We start from the raw sequence: 22,366 nt of genomic DNA on the forward strand, positions 1-22,366 counted from the left end.
AATAGTGTGTTGGTTTATAATGAACGAGAGGGGCTGCATTTAACATCAAAAGCTGGAAAATCATTTACCCAGAAAAGCCTAAGCTAAGCAAGAAACCTTTGATACCAGGGGTGAGTTAGGGCAACACAGACAGCTAGATATACGGACCGACCACCTCTGTCATTAATTTATGAATAATAACTTGTACTTTTCTGTGTGCTCTGATTCAAATCTTACTGGAACAAGTAGAAAACTCTTTATTGAGCTCTTATTCCAGCACTTAAAATCAACTGAGAAACATTAACACTTTTATTCTCTACCTTGCACGTATGGTGAGTCTGATTTCATGCGGTAGGTGCTTATGATCTCAGATGCATTTGTTGCAGCAGCACCTAAGGACCAGCCTAGAGCACACCCCCAGCTCTGTACAAATTCAGATGTGTACCAGGCTCGAAACCTTCACCCTCCTCCTGCACTCCCTGGGTCTTCCTGACCTGCTTATTTTCCACTGAACAAGATTCAGTTCTTGGAGGACTGTGCAGGATGCCCTGAACCCTGATGGGAAAATACCAGTGACTTTATAAGCTGCTGGGCTTTCAAGGGACAAATCTGATGGATGTTGGATGGGTTTTTAGTTGCATGGGCAAAGCAAGGCTTTGAAGCTGTGATGCTTCCTTGTTAGGTATTTAATTAGGGAAGAAGGAGTGGACTGACAGCATGAAACAATGAACATTGCTGTCCATCCAATAGTGAGTAATGGAGGCTGCTAAAAGACCCGTGAATTATTTCAGGGACTACCACTATCCAGTTCCTCTCTCCATAAAAAGGCTGCACAAAATAATTCTCTGCATAGCTCCCAGGCACACTCGCTAGATAAAGTGTATTTTGAAACTGTTTTTGCCAGGATTACGGTGCCTTAGGCTGGTTCTTCAGCTACTGTCTCTGCTGGGGGCCTGGCTCAGCGCGGTGATTTTAGTCTTTGGTGTTAGCTGTGCGCTGGGTTTGCTCTCTTGGCAGGCATCTGTGGGAAGATGGGAACGAATTGTTCACACCGAGTAGTTTCTGCGAGAGGTGGGTCCCATGTCCTCTGAAAGCAGGATGGGTGGGCTTGGAAGAAAACAAGTCGTGACTCTTGTATCCCTTTTGGAAATGCAGTAGCTGGTGCTGAAAGAAGAGGGAGAGAAACGTCTGCCCGGTTAGAACTACTCTGCTGAAAAAGCTCTGGAATTGGGTTGACTTGCTTTCAGGTCCCAAATCACAACAGTGGGGTGACTGGTTAGAGGATGAAGGGCACCAGTTCCATTGGGTACCAGTTCCCCAAACACCTTTTCCTTCCACAACCAAGGAAGGAAAATAAAAAGGAGGCTCATTACTGTTGAAAACTCTTGGGGTTTGCAATCTTCCTTCATGCAAGCACCTGGAAGATGTCTTTGTAGAGACTGGGAGCTTTGGCAGGACGTCATTTTTGAGCTTCAGCAGTTTATAGACAACCTCCAGAGGTTAATAGACAACCTCCCTTCCAACCCAAACTGTTCTGTGATTCTGTGGTCACCCAGGTGGGGGAGATGGTAAGGGAGGTGCTGCAAGACCCGTTCTTGGCGTGTTCCCCCGTGCTTTTGGCTTTGCTTGCCATGGTCAACCACTCTGTGGGAACTCTGAGGGTGCTTGATGTGGCCGGATGGGGCAGAGCAGGACGTGCAGGATGGAAGTGTGGTCGGTGTAGCATCCCTGCCAAGGCACCGAGCTCTCCAGCACGGGCACAGCAGGGTAGGCAGCAGGCGGGCAGCCACGAGAGGCAGGCAGAGGGAGCACAGGCAGGGGACAGAGACAGATAGTAGGGAACTTTGATCAGGGACCTATTAATGGTTAACGCAGACAATTATTTCTAGCTGTGTCAAATGGACTGACCTAAGCCCACATGAGATTTGTGCTGACCAGACAGGGAACACAGTTTATATAACCACCTTTTTTTTTTTCTTTTTTTTTAAAAAAAACTTTTTTTTTTTTTTCTTTGCAGTTGTATAATGTTGTTTTGATAGCTGTATTCCCACAATAAAATGTCTGTGCTCTTCTTTCTTTCCCCCCATGTGCCCAGCCCTTTCTGGCTGCTCTGGGTGGCATTGCTGCATGCGCATTTGTGCCCTGTGTGTCAGACACCCATGTGTGGGGATGGTGCAGGGTGCGAGCGAGCATGAGAAGGAATAAATCAATGTGGGTTAGGGATAGCAATCTGCTATTAGTTATAAACAGACTGATGCATAAAAGGTTTTCTGGAAAATGCTGGTTGCAATGTGCGTCTTCTCCAGATTTGATCCCCTGTCAGGGAACTCACAACCGGCTACAAGCAGCGGAGGAAAGAGCCACATTTTGCACTCTCCCCAGCTTGTTCATCCCATTTTGGGGGGCCAAGGACAGCTGTGTGCCCCATGTGGCGGCAGGGCTGTGTGTGTGGCAGCGCAGCGAGGGGTGTAATCCTGTAGCTGAAGGCACCATGCAGGGAGCCGGTGCTGGCAGAGCTGATTTCTTTCTTTTCGTCTGCTGGGCAGGGCTCTGCACCAGCAGTTTGTTGAGGATGGGTGCACTGGAGGAGGAAAAATCCCTTGCGAAGTCTCTCACATTGCCTTCCCTCTACTCTCCGTCTGTTTCTTATGGAGAAGTATCTGGATCATCGCAGTCATTTCCATAATTATTGGTTTCATGTTAAGTAACCAAAAAATTATCTATCAAACGCACATGTGGAACTAATGGGGCTTATTTGAAAAGACCTGTCTTTGCGTTTGCAGCTGGCACATCGCTCGGTCCATTTTAATGAGCTTCCACAGCACTGACATGTGCTGGGCTGGGAGCTCACATGTGCGATCCTGTGCCTCCTGGGAGCATAGTGCACAGGAAAACGGGTGCAAAACTGGCTGGGTGAGGCTGCACAGTCCCTTTGAATGCTCCCTGCTAAATACTGCCATGTCGTTTTTCCTATTTACTCATTTTGGGTATCAAGGTGGAAAGCCTGGGAGACTGGCTTTTCTCGGGAGACCTCTGTTAACGGCTGGATTTTGTGTGGGTTGGAAATACCGTGGAAAGAAATTTAGTAATTTCCACTTCAAAAGGTTGGCTGGCCTCCAGCTTTCTTAAGGAAAGAAAAATAATCCCAAAGTAGAAGTTCTTCAGACTCCACAGTCTCAGGTTCAGGTGGAGGTTGGGTTGCAGAGAAGTGACATGGGCAAAGTTGTAGGGCCCAGGGGAGGAGAAACATCTGAGGGCATCTCCAGCTTTTGCTTGGTCTTGGACCTTGCCAGGAACACAGTGGCCCTCATTCTGATATTTTAGGGTCTGATTCTGAGAATAGCACCAGCACAGCCTATAGGACCTGAGGTCTGTGGGTGGAAAACTCCCTGACCTTCTACCACCAAGGTTTATTGGATTGTGCAATGCCATTTAGACACCGGGTCGGGGAACGAGGACTCAGGTCCCACGACACTTTTAAGATGCCAAAGAAATGTTTTCATCATGTGGGACATCTAAAACAAGCTTTCAAGCCAAGACTGTCCTTGCAGCCAGCCCTTCCCAGAAATGGCCTTTGCTTTAACAAACTGGTGTTTTCTGCTCATGTTTCCTTACCTGCCCCCAGGCTCTGTCCCGTACCAGACACCCTCTGGTATTTCTGCAGCAGGGACCTTACAAACGAGCTGAACACTCGTGGAGCAAGCCAAGGGATCACAGTGGCTCCATGTTTCCTGCATTGGCATTGCACTCAGGCTTGGCCCAGCTCCCCAGGGAGCAGAGAGGTCCTCTGGCAATGCTCCGATGACAGCTTCCCCAGGAAGCTCTTATTCCAAACCGGCACGAAACGTCCCGCAGACATCTCCACCATGGCCAGACAGACCCTGCACCTCCACGGGCTCATTGCAGTGCCCACAGCTTTATGTGGTGCATCTTTAGGATGTGACTCATCCCCCACCAAATCCCCAAATGCTGCTGCTTGAAACCTGCTTTGCCCCATCACCCAGCTGGATTTGGTGCCCACAAATGTGCCTCTCCTGGCACCAGTGAGGCACCTGGCCATGCCATAGGGCCCCCGTGCCCATGCTGGGGAAGGGGACATGGGCTTTCCCCCCCCTGAAGTGGGAGGAAAGACAGAAAGGGGAGGACTAGAAATTAATAAAATAAAGCTGCCTTTATTTTCTGCATGCAAACTAAACCCAAGCAACTAAATGCTAAGTGGCTGTCCTCACCCTGGGTGCTCTGCTTGTCCCACGAACTGCTTTTTCTCCAGCAAAGACTTAAGCTTTTCAAACTTTCGTTTACAAGACTTCTTATTCTCACCATAGGGGACTGCAGCATCCCTTCGGACTGGTCATGTTCATTCACAGGCTCTCCCCTACAAAAGGGAATGATTGCCTGGGATGGTTTCATGGGAGTATTTGTAGGTAGATGTTTCTTCCACCCTCCCCAGCAAAATGCAAAACCGCAGATTGCTCAGGCTTCAGTTCCTCTCTGAGAAGTGTATCATCCCCCTCCCCGGGAAGCTCTGAAAATTAAAACCAGCAAAAGTACATTTCTTGTGAGGAGGAAATATTTCTTGGCTGCCTCTGAGATGCCGTGGGGCTCTGTGAGTGTGTGTCTACAAACTGCGATGTGCGTATCCTGTGCTGCTGCGCTCTGTGGGCGTACATCAGAGCTGGGTGCAGCCGTAATAGGGACCAAAGCTGATGTTTTTTCCCCCTTTTCTTATGTGCTGGAGCATACCCACAGCCCTGATGGATGCTAGAGGGAGGAGAAAGGCAGTGGCAGCCCCATAGCATCTCTGCCCTCTCCTCCCTGTCAAATGCACCCTTACGCACAGTTTGCAGCACGTTTGGGGTTGTTTGGAAGATATACAAAGGTTTGGTGGTCCTTAGGGTGTCTTTTTTCTCTGTGCCTGTACCGCAGGCTCTTGCCATTGCAAAGCCTTGTACCTGATGGCTGTGCCAGGGCCAGTGGTGCTGGGGTGAAGGACATCTCCCTGGGGTCAGGACCCTGTCCTGCTCCATCTTTAGCCTCTTCCCAGCTGGCTCAGGTGCTTGGCAGATGTCATCGCCATCCCTCTGTCCCCAAGCTGAGTTCCTTCCTGGTGCGTGGTCAGGAGCCAGCAGAGGGTTTTGGGATGGGGAACTGGGACTGTGGCAGAGCTGCGTTGGTCTTGCATGCATCAGGACTCATCCTCACTAGCCCTAAAATCAGCTGATTTCCACCAGAAATTCAGGGGCAGACACCAAAACGAACCGTAAGCTGAAAGGTGCAGCTATGTGCTGTTTTGCAGCAGGCTGCAATGCCTTACAGGCTGTAGGAGAACTGCCTGGGTACCTGTTTTATGACACCCCAGTGCCTGCAAACCCTCGCTGGGGAGATGTGTTCCTGAGCCCTGTGTATGTCTGCACATTGCCAGCTTGGCACAGTTGCAAATAAATAGTGCTGGCTTCCTATCTGTGTGATCCTCTGGAAAGATGCAAATAAGGAGGAAACGTGCATAGCAAAGTGGGAGCTGAGTGAGATTTATTCAGCATTATTATTATTGTTGTTATTAACAGCGGTGCGCTTCAGCTAGACAGGAGAGACAGTCCCTGGAGAATAAGAGATCTCATCCAGTGGGGTCTGTTTGTTCCCCTCATCACGCTAAGAGCTGGAGAGCTTTTACACGCCTCATAGGAGGATCTTCTCCTGTCTGAGCTGCTTTAGGCTGGGAGGAAAGGGGAACTGATACAAAATGAGGAGTGGACCATTCTGTGTGTGCTAGCAAGGCGGCTTGAAATGCATGTCCTTGCACTGATGTATTTTATTCCTCTGGAAATTATGGCAGCACCTGGTTGTCCCTCGGGCCCAGCCCCTGCCCCAGCAGGGCCACCCCGAGCAGGGTGCCCAGGCCCGTGGCCAGGCGGCTTTTGGAGCTCTCCAAGGAGGAGACCCCACAGCCTCTGGGCAGCCTGGGGGTCAGGGGAACCTCCTGGGCTCCAGGCTGTGCCCACAGCCTCCAGTCCACTGTGCCACCACCTTCTCAAGGAACAGAACGGGATCTCCAGCCATGGCAAACAGAAAATTAAAGGATCCAGAAGCTGCCTGCGGCATCTCAAAGCACGGCATCGCTGTGGCTCCCAGTGCGCTCCCAAGTAGCTGCTGACCGCGCAGAGCCCCGGGGACATCCCCACCAGGATCGAGGACGCCTGTCTACAGCAGCGTGGGGACGTAGGGAAGTGTGTGTCAGCAGGCGAGGTGCAACCCGTGCCTTCAGGAGCTTGACATGCCTCCGACAAGGCAAACCCCCTGGGAACTGCAGGCAGGAGCTGCTGGCGGCGAGGAGCCAGCGAGCACCGCTCACACGAGGTGGTCGGGGGTGGGTTTGGTGCCCCTCTCTGCTCAGCCAGTTCCTCCTGCTGTCTGTACGGCAAGCTCGGGATTGCTGGAGGAATAAACCCCCAGCTGCAGAGGCACAAACCCCTGCTGTGCTTCCCCCCTCTCCTTGTTTGTGACCTCTTTGTGTTTCTGAGCTTCGTTTCTTTGTTTACAGCCCTGTTCTCTGTCGCGTCTTCATGTCTGCAACCGTAAGGACTCTAACTGCAGTGTTTGTCAGGCAGTCTGCATGTGTTTTCCATAATATATATATTTTTTTCTTTATGTGTTATTGTGGCCCCTTTCCCCTGAAGGACTGGGCGCTCGCCACTCCCCTGACTTCACTGCATTGTGAAATGGCCAAGGGCACCCCCAAAACACCTTGGGGACTTTGTCTGCCCAAAGGAGGCGGTCCACTGGGGATGGTGGGTTTGGGAGGCTCTCACATTATTCTTTCCAAATAGATTTTTTTTTTTTTCCAAATAGGTCTATTCTGATTTGTTGTTGTTGTTGTTGTTTTTCCCCATAGGGGTTGTCCTGGTCCACCTCCCCAGAGCTTCCCATGCATGGAGACCAGCATCCACCACGAACATCTCACCCTCAGCTGGGCAAACGAAGGGGACAGAGCCTGAGACACTTCTCCTCCATGGAGGCTCAAGGGTCCTGCTTGCAAAGTGTGTGTCCAGAGCCCTTTTCCGTGGATGGAGGCTGGTGATGCCATACTTTTCCCTGCTGGCCTAGTTCAGGGGGTAAAAGCTCTTTTGGAAGATGCCCTAAGCCAGTCTCTTAACCACAACCCATTCTGGAAAGGATCTAGCATGTAGCAATATACCTTATTATTTTATTTTATTTTATTTTATTTTATTTTATTTTATTTTATTTTATTTTATTTTATTTTATTTTATTTTATTTTATTTTATTTTATTTTATTTTATTTTATTTTATTTTATTTTATTTATTTTGTTTTATTATTTTATTTTATTTTATTTTATTTAAAAAATCCAGTTAATTTTAACTTTCTGTGCAGCTTCTTTTCCTCAGTCCCCTCACTGCTGTCCCCCACCTGGCACTTTCCTCCCTGAACCTCTCTGCCTGCTGATGCATGGTGGGCTCTGTGCTGGCTCTCCTGACCACGCGGTGCAGATTGCACCAGCTTTTGTGATGCCTCTGCACAGCCCTTCCCACCACAGTCACACCAAGAGATGGGGGCTTCTCCCAGGACCAAGCTGTCCCACCGGGGGAGCTCCCTGGTGTCCCATCTCCTGCCCTTCAGGTAGTGGTGGTGTTACAGATTTGTGCAAAATGGTCTGAAGAAGAGCGTGCGCCCACCTACTTTCAGATAACAAAGCCACTTGGCCTGCTCCGAGGACACAAGAGGGCGCTTCCACCTTACTTTTGGGGAGCATTTCCTTCTCTGAAGGCATTTCTCTCCTCTTCACCCCATCAGCTGGAGAAGGTTGGGTGAAGGTCTTTAAAAAAGGGAACTTGTCTCCAAGGCTTGTTTGCAAGGGGCTTAGCTGAAGGCAGCTTCGTCCTTACAGGATTTCCAGAGTCTTCCACAGAGTAATGAAATCATATTTATTTATACCAAAACTGAGGGTGTCTCCACTTCAGAAAGTGATGGATTTTCAGAGGGATATCTCAGGGGAGCTTGGCTCTGAGAGATGTCATTTGTCTGGGCATTCACGGTGAGAAACACAAACACATCAAAAGGCGTTGCTGGTACCCTATCTGAATAAAACAGAGTTGCTGGTTCCAGGGGAAGTATTGTTTAAAAGCAGGAGGTGGGAGCCTGCTAATGGAGGGGGGACAGATTCTGTGCTCACTGCCTCAGTGGGTGCAGCAGCAGAGGGTAATTTTTATGCACTGCTGTGTCCAAGTGCTCCATACGTGGTGTCTGAACAATGTCTTGGATGTCCAAGTTGCACAGCAGCAGTAGTAGCCCCTCGGTATTCTCTTCTTGTTTTGGCTCACTCTTGGGATCTAGATTCACCCTCTGGTGTTGGAGACTGCCTTCCTTCCTCCCGTGAGGCTGCTTCCAGACAGGCTGTCCCCAGAGGAGCAGAGTTAAGGGACATCCATGCACTGGGAACATGCCTTGTATCTCACTGTGTCTATGAGATCTAGGAGTCCCGCAGCCACACCTAATTACCTGCTCCTAAATAGAGCCCAATTAGCCAGTGCCCAACTTTCCTGCGCATCGTAGTCCCATCACCCGTGTTTCCCCATGGGGAAGGCAGCTTGTGTTTGGAGGCCAGAGATGCTGCAAGCAGTGTCTCATACAACCTTCAGGAGAAAATCAAAACATTGGGGTATTTTACATCATGACAGTAGGGCTTTAGGTTTTCCTAGGGCTGCACGGTCTCTAGGATATAGATTTAGCTGTTCTTTGTGGGTGCTGGATAGCATTTAGTGGGTTACTGCCTGTTAGTTTTTGAAAAAGACTCTTGGTTTGAGATGTTTTAGGATGTCGGTCTTGGAGACACTGCTGTATGGGGGGAAAGGTCTTTCCGGAAGATCAGATCATTTTCTGGTGTGTGAAGCTGTGCTCTGGAACAGGATGCCCCCCAAACACTGGTTACATGTTAAAGTAGTTTTAAAATTGCTCCAGTTTTAAAGGAAAAAAATCATCCATTGAGGGAAGAAGAAAGAAAAGGTATTTGGGACCTTTGTGGTGCCTCTGTTTATATCCTAGAATACAAAGATTGACGCAGCGAGGCTCTAATTTCCAGCACATCCATAGCTTCTTGGGGCTGGAGTTGGTGAGGGGGCCTCATGAGCAGTGCTGCCAGGCTTTGAAATGGTGCTTTTCCTTCTCAGCCAGCAACAGGCAACTCAGATCCTTCTTCACCACTGCCTCATGCCAGCTCAAATCCAAATGTTCATTAGAAGAAGGAAATGTGGGAAAATCAGGATGAGGTTGTGTTTGTCTCCTCCTACCCATGCCTCAGCCTCCTGCTCCAGCCCCAGCCAAATTTTGGCAACCTCCAGTCACAGCCTGGTCCTTGGGTCTGGAGATTCTTCTGGTCTTCTTCTTCATCATCTGGCTGGTGGTGGAACTTAAGAGGGAAAACCAGTGTGCCCTGGGGAGCAGCTCTTGACCCAGTGCCTTTTCCTCCTCCCTGCACCATCGCCTTGGGGGATTTCGGCTGCAGAGACAGGACCAAGATAGTAAGAGGGCAAGGAGGACATGAACATCTGAACCTTTCTGAAAGAAGGCAGGATGTCTAGGTGCAGGAAATGAACACAATTAAGAACTTTATCATTAGACAAACACTCCCTGGGCAACTTTTAAATGGAGCATGTTCTCTTCCTGTGAAGTCGTACAGGTGTTAGTATTTAAAGCTCCAAATTTTCATCTATTTCTCTATAAGCAGAGAAATGTGTCAATATCTCCTTCTTTATAGATGCAGAATAACTCTGCCCTCATGCTCTGTGTTGGAAGGATCTTCCCAATGCTTTCATCACTTTTTCTCCAAAAAACCTGCCTGAATCTTCTTTCTCATGAGCCTCCACCATTTAAAACCTTGACTCTACTGTCAGGCAGCAAGATGTCAGAGCATTTCACCAGTGGAACCTGCACCTATTCACCTGAGTAAGCAGGACTGGTTATCTTTTGGGTCTTTTGGGGGTCTGCATGCCCCACTTTAGCTACTTCTCAAGTACTTGGCCTTGCAGCATTTTCTTGCTGTTGTTTTCACATGTGCAAGTTGCCTTTTCCCACTGGGCTCCAAGCTTGCACAGGAAAATATCCCAGATCAGATACCATAAACCCATGGGTAGAGTTGCTTAATGCAATCCATTTTGCAATGTTTCCACCCGTATCTGTTTATCCCCCTTGCCTGCCTTTTCACAGCAGGGCGGAGGCATTTGCTCCGCAGCTCTTGGCAGTTACGACCTCTGCATTCACAGGGACATGCTGGCCAGGCTTGGCTGAGCCCAGATGTGAGAATGTATTGCAGATATTCTCCACTTTTTCTTGACCAAATAAGGGAACGTTGCCCTTCCTAATGCTGGGGAACAGGGGTAGTATGAATAACTTGGAGGATTAAGAATGAAATCTGGATCCTTTTCCCTCTCTGCTTGCAGGCTCGTGGGCTGGGAGGGATTGTTACCATCTGAAGGCTGGTGAAATGGGTTGGCTCCTCATCGCTCAGTTCCCCTAGTTTGTTCCGGCAGTTTGTTGGCAGGCCTGGATGGGTCTGGGGATCCAGCCTGGATGGAGTCCTCTGAACCATGGCTGAAGAATAACGAGGCATCATGCACACAAAGGCTGCAGTTGCTCGCTGCATCCCTGCTCCATGGCTAAATAGGGCACTCGAGTCTTCAGGGCTGATGTCCATCTGGCTCTTTGCAGTCACTTAAGCAGTGTTTTCAAACAGCAGCTGCCAGGGCACCCTCCTCTGCTGCTTTGTGTGCCAAGAAAGAGAAGCCCACCCCCTGTCTGCGAGGGACACGAGTTCAGCATCTACTAAGTGTTCCCAGCTGCTGCTCTCGGCCAGGGAAGCCTCATGCATGTGGGGAAAAATTGGGGAAGGGGGCCCTTTAGTCCCACCTCTGCCCTGGGAATTTGTGCAAGAAGGAGCAGTGATCTGGCAAAGTGGGAGAAGCTGGGAGATGATTTTACCCGCATCTTGGTAGAGATGCAGACAGGTCCTGCTCCTGCTGAATGTGCAGAGATGTTGCACTGATGGGAGAGGAGCAGAGCTCTTAGGGAATGTGTTGGGATGACCCTTTGTCTGAAGAGGCCACCAAGGTGGCCCAAGGCAAGCAAGAAGCTCAGCTATGAATCATGTATGCTCCTGGTGCAAGGCTGTGAGCGAGCAAGGAGCAGCCCAAGGCAGCTAACCTCTCAGATTTACCTCTGAGACTTCCACAGGGCTGCCGTGTCCATGCTGCCTGCTGCTGGCAGCCTTGCCATGTCCTGGTTGAAGCTTGGCCACCCTCCTCTGGTTGTGTTTTCTATCCCGCTTACTCCCCAGCCCTCTCTCCTTTGTCCTGTCAGCTCCCCCCTGCTGGGAGCTGAACCTCTTTCCAGATGCCTGGCTGGTCTCCCAGAAGCAGCACAGCACCATTGTAATGTGTAATTAGGCTGGAATTCTCCTCCAGTCGCCTTCTTTATTTAAATTACAGAAATTGTTGAGTATTCAAGAGGTTATAAACCCAAACAGAATGGGGCCCTCGCACTTTGCCCCTTCTTGCCCCAAAATGTAGTCTTTTAGCACATTACCTGGCAACACAGGAAAAATATCAACAATAATAGAGCCTAGTGGTGAACGAGGACATGCCTTGGAAAGATGGAGGAATGCAATCATATCTAGTGAAGGAGATGGGGCAGAAGAAGTGTTGGGTAAGTTTGCCAAGGCTACTTGGCACAATAACATCAAAAAAAGATAAAAACCAGGGACTTCCAAGAGCGGTCCTAATCCTCCTCTACTGGGCAACTCTGTGATAATGCCAGCATATGATCTGGGCCACATCTTTCATGGAGAATTATTAAAACCAGACTATAGCCAGGCATCTAAATAGTACTAAATGCAGCATAGTAGTGCTGACCTTGGTCTTTAGTGGATAAAATCCAAAGAAAGCATGGAAGCGCTTTTGGAAGCTTGGACAAACCCTGGTGAATGGACGCGTTAGAGATGGCCATCTGTGTGTCTTCAAGGCTTTTTACTGCAGTGAGAAAGCAGCAACTGTTCATCTGCGTAAGAAGGTTTGACTTAATGTAACATAGATCCCAGCAAAGAGGCTGGGACACAATGCTGAAAAGACCACCCTCTCTCTTTGATATGCAGCTTGTGTGACTTTTCTGTGACAGGACAATCCTTCTCCCAGCTCAGGGCTGGGTCTGCAGTGGGGTCTTTGAGTGTAGCTCCAAGTACTCCAGCTGCCAATGTGATCCTGCACAGGCAAAAATGCATTTGTAAGGGTCTCAAGGGTAATAGATGTTTCTAAGAATTTCCCAGTCTAAGTGCAGACTTTAAATGCATAGAAACGCATGGGGGAAAAAATACCGATATGGGTAAAGATGTGTGGGAATGGCCGGGTCTCCCTTACTCCCATTTGCTTTGGGTTGGCCCCATCTTCTGAATTAAAGCAAATACAAACAATATGTCCCCCAAAACATTGGACTGGGTTGCATAAACATTACCAGATCAGCTCTCTGACTGTCTGACGCTGTTATATTCCATTATGCACTTTATCAGTGTTGATCTAGCCTGTATTAGCAGGAAGGCAAGTTACTGTGAAGATAAAGCCGAAGTGCTGAAGGGTAACAGCCACACGACTTTTCCCATGTCCCCTTCTGCAGCAGTGACAGCTTTCGGATTACAGGTCCAACTCTAAATGTGTCAAAAGGATGTAACTCTTTATCTCCTGCTATGAAGGGCATCTGAGAGCCCCCTGAATGCCCAAACTGATGTCTTTTCTAAATGCTCCAGCATCGCAGCTCCCTGGGCAGGTCCTCGTGTTCACCGAGAGGGGCTGTTGCACTAATCGGGACTGTTTGAGGACTCGAGGACTGAATATGTGCTGCTGAGACTTTCTTGAACACAGCCCCACCTGATGGCTGTAGGTTCAGAAGGACACGTGCCGTGTCAGGTCGTCCATCCACAGGTGAGTCTAAACGCCACTGGGGGTTTCTGCAAGCAGAATATAAAATATTCAGATCCAAAAGTTGTCTTAGTCTGCATATTTCTTCCCTAATCTCTGGATTTGTTTTGCTTTCCTTGAGAAGAGTCTCACTGAAATGAATGGGATTGCCTTGCAGTAGTGTTTATTACAGCCTTCTGCTATGTGTAGGTTGTCTCCAGAGTATTAAACTTCGAGCATGTAAACTCTGAGTGCTGTGTGGCTGCACTGCATATCACAGCACTTTTCTGTTCTGTAGCTGGGCCCTGCAGAAAGGGAGGTACGGCTGGAAAGCCCTCAATTGTAATGCACATTTTTCTCCTTTGGTACAGACCAGACTGGTTTTCTAGCATGCTTGAGTTATGCATCATCCACACAGCAAGTCACAAAATGACACTAAGCTTCTTCTGAGCAGAAATGAGGTTACAGACTTTTTAATACCATTTTTTTGTGGGGGGGTCGGAAGCAAATCTTTTATGCACATGCTCCCATTTTTCTTCAAACACATCTGCTGAGCACTGAAGTCTTGAAAAGAAAAATGGGACTCATTTACCTCTCGGGATTCTTTCTTCCCTGTGCAGGAAACCATTCTGTGTTTAAGAGTATCATGGGCACGTTGGTGACATGACTAGGTTGGGGTCATAGTATTGGACCTAGATGAGAGCAGGCTACTGGTGGGACCTCTGTTCAAGCAGCGCCAGGTAATTGTGTCCCCCAGATGGAGAATTAAGGATCAGGCCATCGAGTTCTGTGCAGCACATGAAGCTGAAGAGGAGGAAATGGACCACAATGCAGCACTGCAAATGCAAGTCTCACATTCGGTGCATGAAACTAGAAATATCTGGAGCTCATGACAGCATTTTGAAGGGCTGCAATTTGCTCTTTCTCCCCCTCTGTGGGCTGAGATACCCAAGCAGACTATGTGCTGTGAGCACTGGACTCCGTGATGCATTGTTTCCTTTTGCCAGTGGGAACCACCAGTGAGAACCACCAGCAAATCCTGCTCAGTAGAGAACCGACAAAATCTCAAAACCAAGAACCTTTGCCAAAATCTCATCAAATCCCCTAGAAATCTCTGTCTAAAACCACAATTTATATTTTATTTGAAAAAAAAAATCAAGGCAGAGAACATAAAATAAAAACAACCATACAACTGCTCCAGCCAGGGTATTTAGGCATACTTTACTTTTGAGACAGTCTAAGTGTTTTAGGACATGAGATACAATTCTTCAGTTCTGGGAAACTGCCCATGAGAACCTCAGTTCTTACAGGACAAATAACTCACAGGGCTGATGCTCAGCATGTAAAGTACCAGGATATGCTCGAGATGTACCTAATCTCTTGAAGAAATTCCTAGTACCTCTAGGAAAAAAAAAAAAAAAGGGAATCATAAAGCCCTGCCTGATTTTTTCCCAAGCCATATCTGGTACTTTTTTCTCTGTTACAGCTCCTGCTGCAACATTTATGATCATCTTAAAAATGAGGACAAATTTTATTACAGGGTTATTGTAGATCTTGATTTGGCTGGGGATTTTCCCAGGAGCTGGAGGACATTCCCACCATCCTGAAAATAACCTTCGGAGTGTTTGGTTTTCGTCAGGACATGGGGTTTCTCCTGTATCTGCTGAGCTCACCCCTGGGAACCAGCCCATGCTGAGGGACGGGGAAGTGCCAGAGCTCAGCATTGGTGTTGGCTCCAGTTCCAGGGCACATCATCTGATAAGGTGAGAGCCTTGTGTCTTGGCATCTGGCGTAGATGTCATGGTCCCTGTACGTCCACTTTTAAAATGCTTATTGTGATTTGCTATATCCAGAGAGATTAAACCATTTTGAGATCCCATTTCTTTCGATGCTTATTGTAGGCTCTTGCCCTGGAGAAGTCAGCCTAGATAGGCGAAGCGATTACCTGGCTTTTTTCTACTTACGTGGGCTGGGAGGTGAAGAAGACCAAAGTGTTAGAGGTGGGACAGAAACTGATGCCTCTATGCTTGGTGGCTTAATCATAGATTCACAGAACGGTCTGGGTTGGAAGGGACCTCAAATCCCACCCAGTGCCACCCCCTGCCATGGGCAGGGACCCCTCCCACCAGCCCAGGCTGCCCCCAGCCCCATCCAGCCTGGCCTTGGGCACTGCCAGGGATGGGGCAGCCACAGCTCCTCTGGGCAGCCTGGGACAGGGCCTCACCGCCCTCACAGGAAAGATTTTCTTCCTAACACCTAATCTAAATCTCCCCCTTTTAGTTTAAAGCCATTTCCCCTTGTCCTGTCACTACACCCCTGACCAAGAGTCCCTCCCCAGCTCTCCTGCAGCCCCCTTTAGGCCCTGGCAGGCCGCTGTGAGGTCTCCCCGGAGCCTTCTCCTCTCCAGGCTGAACAACCCCAACTCCCTCAGCCTGGCTCCATAGGAGAGGTGTTCCAGCCCTTCAATCATACTCGTGGCCTCCTCTGGACTCGCTCTAACAGGTCCCTGTACTTCCTGTGGGGCCCTGGAGCTGACAAAGCTGGCTCTCCTAAGCTGGAGGCCACTGGAAGAAGCAGCTGCCTGTGCTGCTTCTGCTGAGTGGTGTAGGGTTCGCGCTGGGTACATCCTCACAAGTACCCGATGAAGCAGCAGAGGTCCTAAAGCCATCACAACCATGTAAGAGTTCAGCCTGCTCACAGCCATGGAGAAACCATCGACTTACAATGGAGATTTTGCTGCCATCCATCAAGTGGTATCTCAGCCGTGACTACTTGTCAGAGAAATTTTACTGTGGATGCTTTATCCCCTTATGTCTTCCACTGAACACCTTGATTTATGGCTTCCAGCTCCCAGCCCAGATGGAGCACTGCGGTGATGGCATCGGTTGATGCAGCCTGTGCAACCTGGGGAGACGCTGCCGTGTCACCCACTAATGGGAAGGCAACAAGAACCGTCTGCTCTCTTTTTTACCTGTGACTGTGGTGCCACAGAAGTGCCAGTCTGTGGCTGGAAGGAAGAGGACTAGCCCTGGGGACCAGCTCTGCCTGGGCTTCACCTGATGCGCAGCTACAGCCCACTGACGTCCTGTGCATGGCTATAGCAAATTGCCCTCATGGGCTATGGAAACGAGCTCTGGTAAAAGCCTGTGGTTCTTTTTTTCTGACCCACATTCCCCATTTCATTGCTTTTTTCATGCTCTGCCCTACGAGCAGGAGACAAGATGTCCTGGTTCTGAAGCAGCATCCCCCTGGGGATGACAGAGGCCGTGCTGATGTGGGCTCTGGCATGCCCGTACCTCTGCTGGAGCAGTGGTTTGGGGAGCAGGCACCAGAAACCTCTCCCCATGGCTCTGCGCATCCACAAGCCTGATCCCGCTCCCTCCCCTCGGGCTCTGGCACGGCCGGTCCCACACGTGTTCCCCCATCCACCCCCTGTCACGTTCCCTCCCCGTGCCTTCCAGGGCGATGCTGGCTCACATGTGGGCTGGAGCAGGCTGCAAGGTTGTGGCTGGGCAGGGCCAGGAGGCAGGAGGAGAGCTCCCGAATTCACAGTCCTCTGGGGCAGGTGAGGGAAAGCGATGCTCAGTGCAAGGGTGGTGGTACCCTCTCCTCTAAGACGAGGCATTAGCTGTTCAACACGCCTCTCTCAAACCACAAAGCAGACTGCCTGATTCTGCTGGAGGCATGGGTCAAGACTTTTTTAATTCCTCTGGGCACAGCCTGGTCCTTTTTTAATGCTTCTGGGAACAACCCTGTCCTGTAAGTGCGTCTGCATGGCTTGCTGCAAGCCAAAGGGAGTCAAAAGCCATATTAACCCCGTGGAGAGGCAGAAGGGGCTAATTTAGCCATGGGAATGCTTGTTTGGGCATGGCAGCATGCTGACCTTTTTTGCACTGCTCTGCTTACCCCAGAGCACGGGCTGCCTTGCTGTTGGGCTGCTTACGCAGCCAACCTCTGCCTGCAGGAGCTGTGTCCATATCATTCCTGAAGGAGCTCCTGAAAACTTTTTAGGACAAGGGCTAAATCAGACAGCAGCTGTGTAGGAACTGACATGAAAGATCAGATTTTATTGGTAATCAGTAAACACTACATCAGATATTCAGGATATGGAGAGCAGGGGTTCGATTGTCATTAAAAATTCTCATCTCTTTATTTTCTTACCTAAGACAGCGGTCACACATCCTGGCGCAGGGCACAAGGAGGTTTTTATTGGCATGTGTTTGGGCAATCTCATTATTCATGAATGACAGAGCGAGGCGAAGGGATTGAGTTATATCGGCCTTTGTAGACAAGTGGCAATAAAATAAGTTTATGGTACCGCCTCCTGCACCATCACATATTTATGTCCCATATTTATCTCGTTTTGTTAGCCGTTTGTGCTTGCTTGTCTTGCTTGCTTGTCTAGCAAGGCCATCCTGCCTCCTTCCCCCTGGAGTAGGAAGGGCCAGATTCTGATACTGCAGCAGTGACTTCATGCCAGCTCCCTGGAGACTTCAAGACTGAAGTCCTTTTTGGAGGGCCAACCCTACCTCTACATCAGTTTCCTCCAGGTTCAAGCAAACTGGCCCAGGAGGCTCTTGGCAGGGTTGAGCCCTACCTCTCTCGACATTTTGGGTCACATCCTGCTCAGCCAGCAGGCTTCAGAGATCGTGAGCCATAAGTGGTGGTGCCTCCTACACACTGAGTAACTTCACACAGTGAGTAACCGCGTTCACATGGGGTGGCTGTGTAAGCCTGCCCTAATGCCACTGAGCAGATGTCAGCTGAGTCAGCCTAAACATGTGACTACGTACGACAAGAAGTTAAGTATTGACCTCAGGTTTTCATGTCGATTAGTGTATCCTGATTGGTTTTTGCTTTTTTTTTTTTTTTTTTGTCTTCTCTCCAATTGCCTGTATTAAGAACTTCCACTTCCCTTGAATAAACCTGACATCTCTTCTCACACTCCTCGGGCTTGCCGGTGACGATGTTTGACTGCATGAATCAGCTCCTTTGGGTTCCAAAGTTATTATGGCCAAATTGATTCCAAGAAATTAATTTCTCCTCTGCTTTTGTTCATTTAATGTAACTGTCTGGGAGATATCCTCCCTTGTGTCTGGCTAACAGGTTCAAGAGTTTCTCTGTACCGGAACATATGTAGGCACATTTGCATGTGTGCTAATCACTCGTTGGGATTGGAACAGAAGGATTTATTATTATTATTATTATTATTATTATTATTGATTTTTTTTTTTTTTTTTTAGAATAAGAAGGTACTGTCTTTCCCTTCATCTAGGATACATCTTTGCAATCTGTGCTGCCTTTTCTCTTTGGAAACAAGGCTACAACTAGGTTCCTGTAAAGCCAATTATGTTGCAACTTGCAGACTGGACAATGGCATGTGTGAGTATCATCCCGTGTCCCTGGCCAAAGATAGTTTGGTTCCCTGGTATCTGACAACTGCAGAGTTTCAGCAGCCCATGTAGAGCCCAAACCACACATATTAAAGCTGGTAAAGGGAAGAAGATTAAGCCCGGAGCAGAGAGGCCCAGATTCAGATGTCTTTAAAGGCAACAATGAGGTTTAGGCTTCGTCCCCAGCCGGAGAGGTCAAATACATGGTTTTCATTATAGATCCCAACTCTGCTTTTTCCCCGTTTCTCTGTTCCCTCGCCGGCCCACGATGTGCAGCCACAATACAAAGACATGAAAGCCCTTTGTAACATCTGACAGCAGCACCCAGCCCCCGGTCTGTCCCAGGGGGCTGCTCCGCAGCGTGCTCCTTCCATTGTGCTCCAACCCCGTCTGGATGGCAGTGATTTGGCTTTGCACGCCCTGCACATGAATTACCTGAAGAAGGACAGACATTTGCAAGCTACAAAGTAGAGGGCACTAAATTGTGATAAGCAGAGCGCTCTATTTCACTTCATGAGGGTGCAGTGATAGCTCCTCTGCACGTTGTCCCTGCTTCCCTTTGCTGAGTTATTGACACATATTCCCTTTTGCTGCCAGCTTCAACGGCTGCTGCTAACTCAGCCAAAGCCCATCTTTCAGCCCTGAATAATCAAGTGACTGGGACAGCTAGCAGAAGGACAACCTCCCTCCAGGACACGATGGTCCCGACATACAAACACGTTCAAACACAGACAATGAGGTCGAAGGGAGCGGACCAGGTGGGCAAAATGCCTGTGCTGGTACACTGTGACTTTAAACACATGATAGTAAAGGGCAACAACATTTCTACAACAGTGCTAATCCCATGTGACTGCCTACCCCAGCCTTGTGTGCTCAGCCTGATTCAGCTCTGCTCAGCCTGTTGGCCTCCCCTTCCCAAGCCAGACAGGAGTGGGAGAGGATGCCAGAAAGCCAGACTTCAGCTTTTCATACCCTAAACAGTGGTGTTAAGGCTGTAAGCTCATGAAAACAGTGGAGCCCCAGTCCCACAGCCTCTTATCAAGAGGTAAGTCCTGGCCCATCAGCAAGGCCAAGCCCTTGGAGAGCAGGGGTTTAGGAAGATTCGAGGTACAGACTGCCTCTCTCCATCACAACAACCCGTCCCAGGCCCCAAGCCCCCCTAAAGTCTTCCCACAGGTTGAACGATATCCTGATATTTGGAAATATCATGGTATTTCTGTGGCGTTAGAGCTGTGAAAGATTTAAAGTGTGTCACTGGATGCTGCGATACAATCTCGGCCGTCCCTCGATGCCACCTCTCACGCGCTGCACGCACGTCAGCCGGCTTCAGCTGATTCTCCACCGAAAGCTGTCACGGATGTGCTCAGCAGGACTTACCTACACACAGCAAGTGTTTATGTGTTTGCAGGCTCCTGGCTCACACCTTTCTTATGAGTGCGCAGAGTGCGGAAAGCCCCGGTAGCATCTAGGCAGCCTACCTGGAGCTCTGGAAATTTTTAGCATAAAAACGAAGCACGCCGATTTGGGGAGGGAGGGAGAAACACAAAAGGTCTTAAGATTTCGCTGATTTCTCCTGAGACCCTTTTCTGTACACAAAGTGTTTCCTGCTCTGTTCTTGGAAGCATTACCCTTGGCTGGGCCTGGCCTTTAAAACATAACCAGCTGTATGCAAAATAGAGTGCAAAGTGCCAAAAAGCCCTGCAGGCTATTTACATTTGGCTGGAGCTTGCTGTGTTGGCCAAGCTACAGAGATACTTTGTTCATCAGTCTTGCAAGGAAAGCAGCTACTTCAAGCTGTTTGGTCCTGTTTATACACAGAGTTACCATGGAAGTCCCCGTGCCTCACAGCTTTACACACTCGCGGGTCCAGGGCATATTTCTGGGGACCGGGTTTGTGTCCTTTCTCCCCTCTCTGTTGGCTGGGAGTTGGTACAAAATTCTGGGATACGGTGCTTGGATAGAGGTTGAGTGCAAACTGATTTATGTCTAAAATAAAGGGCTGCTTGGAGTTACATGGATCCTCTCTGGATGCAAGCACAAGCAGGTGGAGCAGTGGGTTACCTGCTGGGTTGGCAAGAGCATTTTTCCCAAGGCAAATTTGGAGAAAAGTAGTATGAAGCAAGTGGCAAATTCCGCAATGACAGGCATAATGGTAACTTGTCTTTTTAAGAGACCTTAGGGAAAAAGGTAGCGACCTTTGCAATATTTCTTTTTAAGAGGAGTTGTTTGAGTCCTTGGGTTACCAGCCTGGCTAACAGGCATGCAGATTTCTTGCCATTTCTTTCTTCTTTTGTTTGTTTACCTCTTGTGTTAAAAAGACTTCTCTTAGCTGAAGACTTGCCATTAATCACCTCTTGCAAACACACCTCCTAGGCAGACTGATTCACGGGCATGAGGGCTGGAGGCCCTCTTCACTTGGCTCGGTCTAGGTCTCCAGCTCAGGGCATTTACATCTCTGTCCTGGGAAAGGCCAACACATTGCTTCCTTGGCCTCGCACCAAGGCCCAGGATCATCTCAGGTGCTGGGTGGGACCATCTGAATATGGCACCCTGTTGCAAGAAATCCTCGGTGAGCATTAGGAGGAACCACTCTGCCGATGGTGAAACACATCTCCCTGTGTCTGTCCTGAGCAAGGTCAGGGGGCACTTCTGCTGTTTGTTTTAGCACGGCAAGGATTTGCCACTGCAGCCAGAAGGGATGGAGAGGACGCACGGCTGAGCCCTGCGGGCTGCCCAAAGGTCCCCAGGCACAGCTGGCTGGGCTGGAGCTTGGACACCACAGCTCCACCTGTGAACGAAAGGCTCTCCTGCTGCTTTGGCTATCGAACGGCCTCGCTCAGAAGTAGAAATGGTTGGGAAGCAAAACAGCAATGTGTCTGCTGTCTGTGCACTTGCTCTCCTCCAAAGACAGAGTCAGCCAAGCCTGGAGTTCATTCTCTCTTGGCCAATAGTTAATAATAACCCTGCAACAGTTTCTTTTTTCATTGCAAATTAAGGGTGGATGAATGGCCTGGATAAAATTAGAAATGTTTTCCTGAAAGGCTGAGCTGAGCCTTTTAAAGTTTACAAAGTTGTAGTTTCAGGGACCTCTTGTCGCAGCTGGGGAATCCCAGCTGCACTCAGAAGGGTGAACAGATAAAAAATAAATGCCTGTGTGTTGCATGCTGTGGGTTAGAGGGTCCTCCCTGTCTGGCTGGCTTCCCAGCACCCTGGCTTTGAGGAGGTTGATGGGGGCAGCTCCTGATTTCCCCTTCCTTTACTGCTGTGGCCAAAAGCAAATTGTTCCCCTAACAGGCAAGCTCCCTGCATGGTGTTCAGGGGCACACAGGAGGCACTTTGGGGTTGTGTGATGATGTACACCCCTTGGGTACATTGCAGGAGAGGAAAGGAGTGCGCGTCACCTTCATAGGATCCATCACTGAGTGTTCCTACACTGGTGAGGCTGAATGCCTGAGCTCAAACCAGCAAGACACGAGATGGACAGCTGTCAGCAGCAGCTGCTTGAAGTTCAATAATTCAGATTTTTTGTGTCTCCGCACTCTTAGCTAACATAAACCCTGAGCCATTGACTTCAGCGTGTTGTTTGGATTTTGCTGGCATTTAAAATGGTCCACCGAGGTTTGCAGAGACGATGTACACCAGCTCAGTATTAGGCCCAGCACTTTCTGCATAGTATTAACATTTATATCCCCTCTAGAAAGGCTGAGGAAAGCACAGGTTGCCTTCATAATGAGGTATTAAAAAAAAATCTCCAAACAAAACAATATGTGTTTGATAGCCTGGGAGATCTGCCTGTTGGTTTTAAAAGTCATTCTGGGCCCTTATATAACAGTGTAATTAGTTGATACTATAAACTTATTATGTACCTGATGGAACACAACAGTTCCTTTGAAGCAATTCCGATCTATTGTGTAATTATATAATTAGGCCACATGCCATACTTTGGAGACTGTGCAAAGGGGGGAAGCTTTCCATTTCAAAGTAACCAAGGGCCTTGGTGGCTAAGGACATTTTTTCTTCCTGCTGCCTTACAATTTAGAAAA

This window comes from Anser cygnoides, chromosome 2, assembly GCF_040182565.1.
Source record: "Anser cygnoides isolate HZ-2024a breed goose chromosome 2, Taihu_goose_T2T_genome, whole genome shotgun sequence".
NCBI lineage: Eukaryota > Metazoa > Chordata > Aves > Anseriformes > Anatidae > Anser > Anser cygnoides.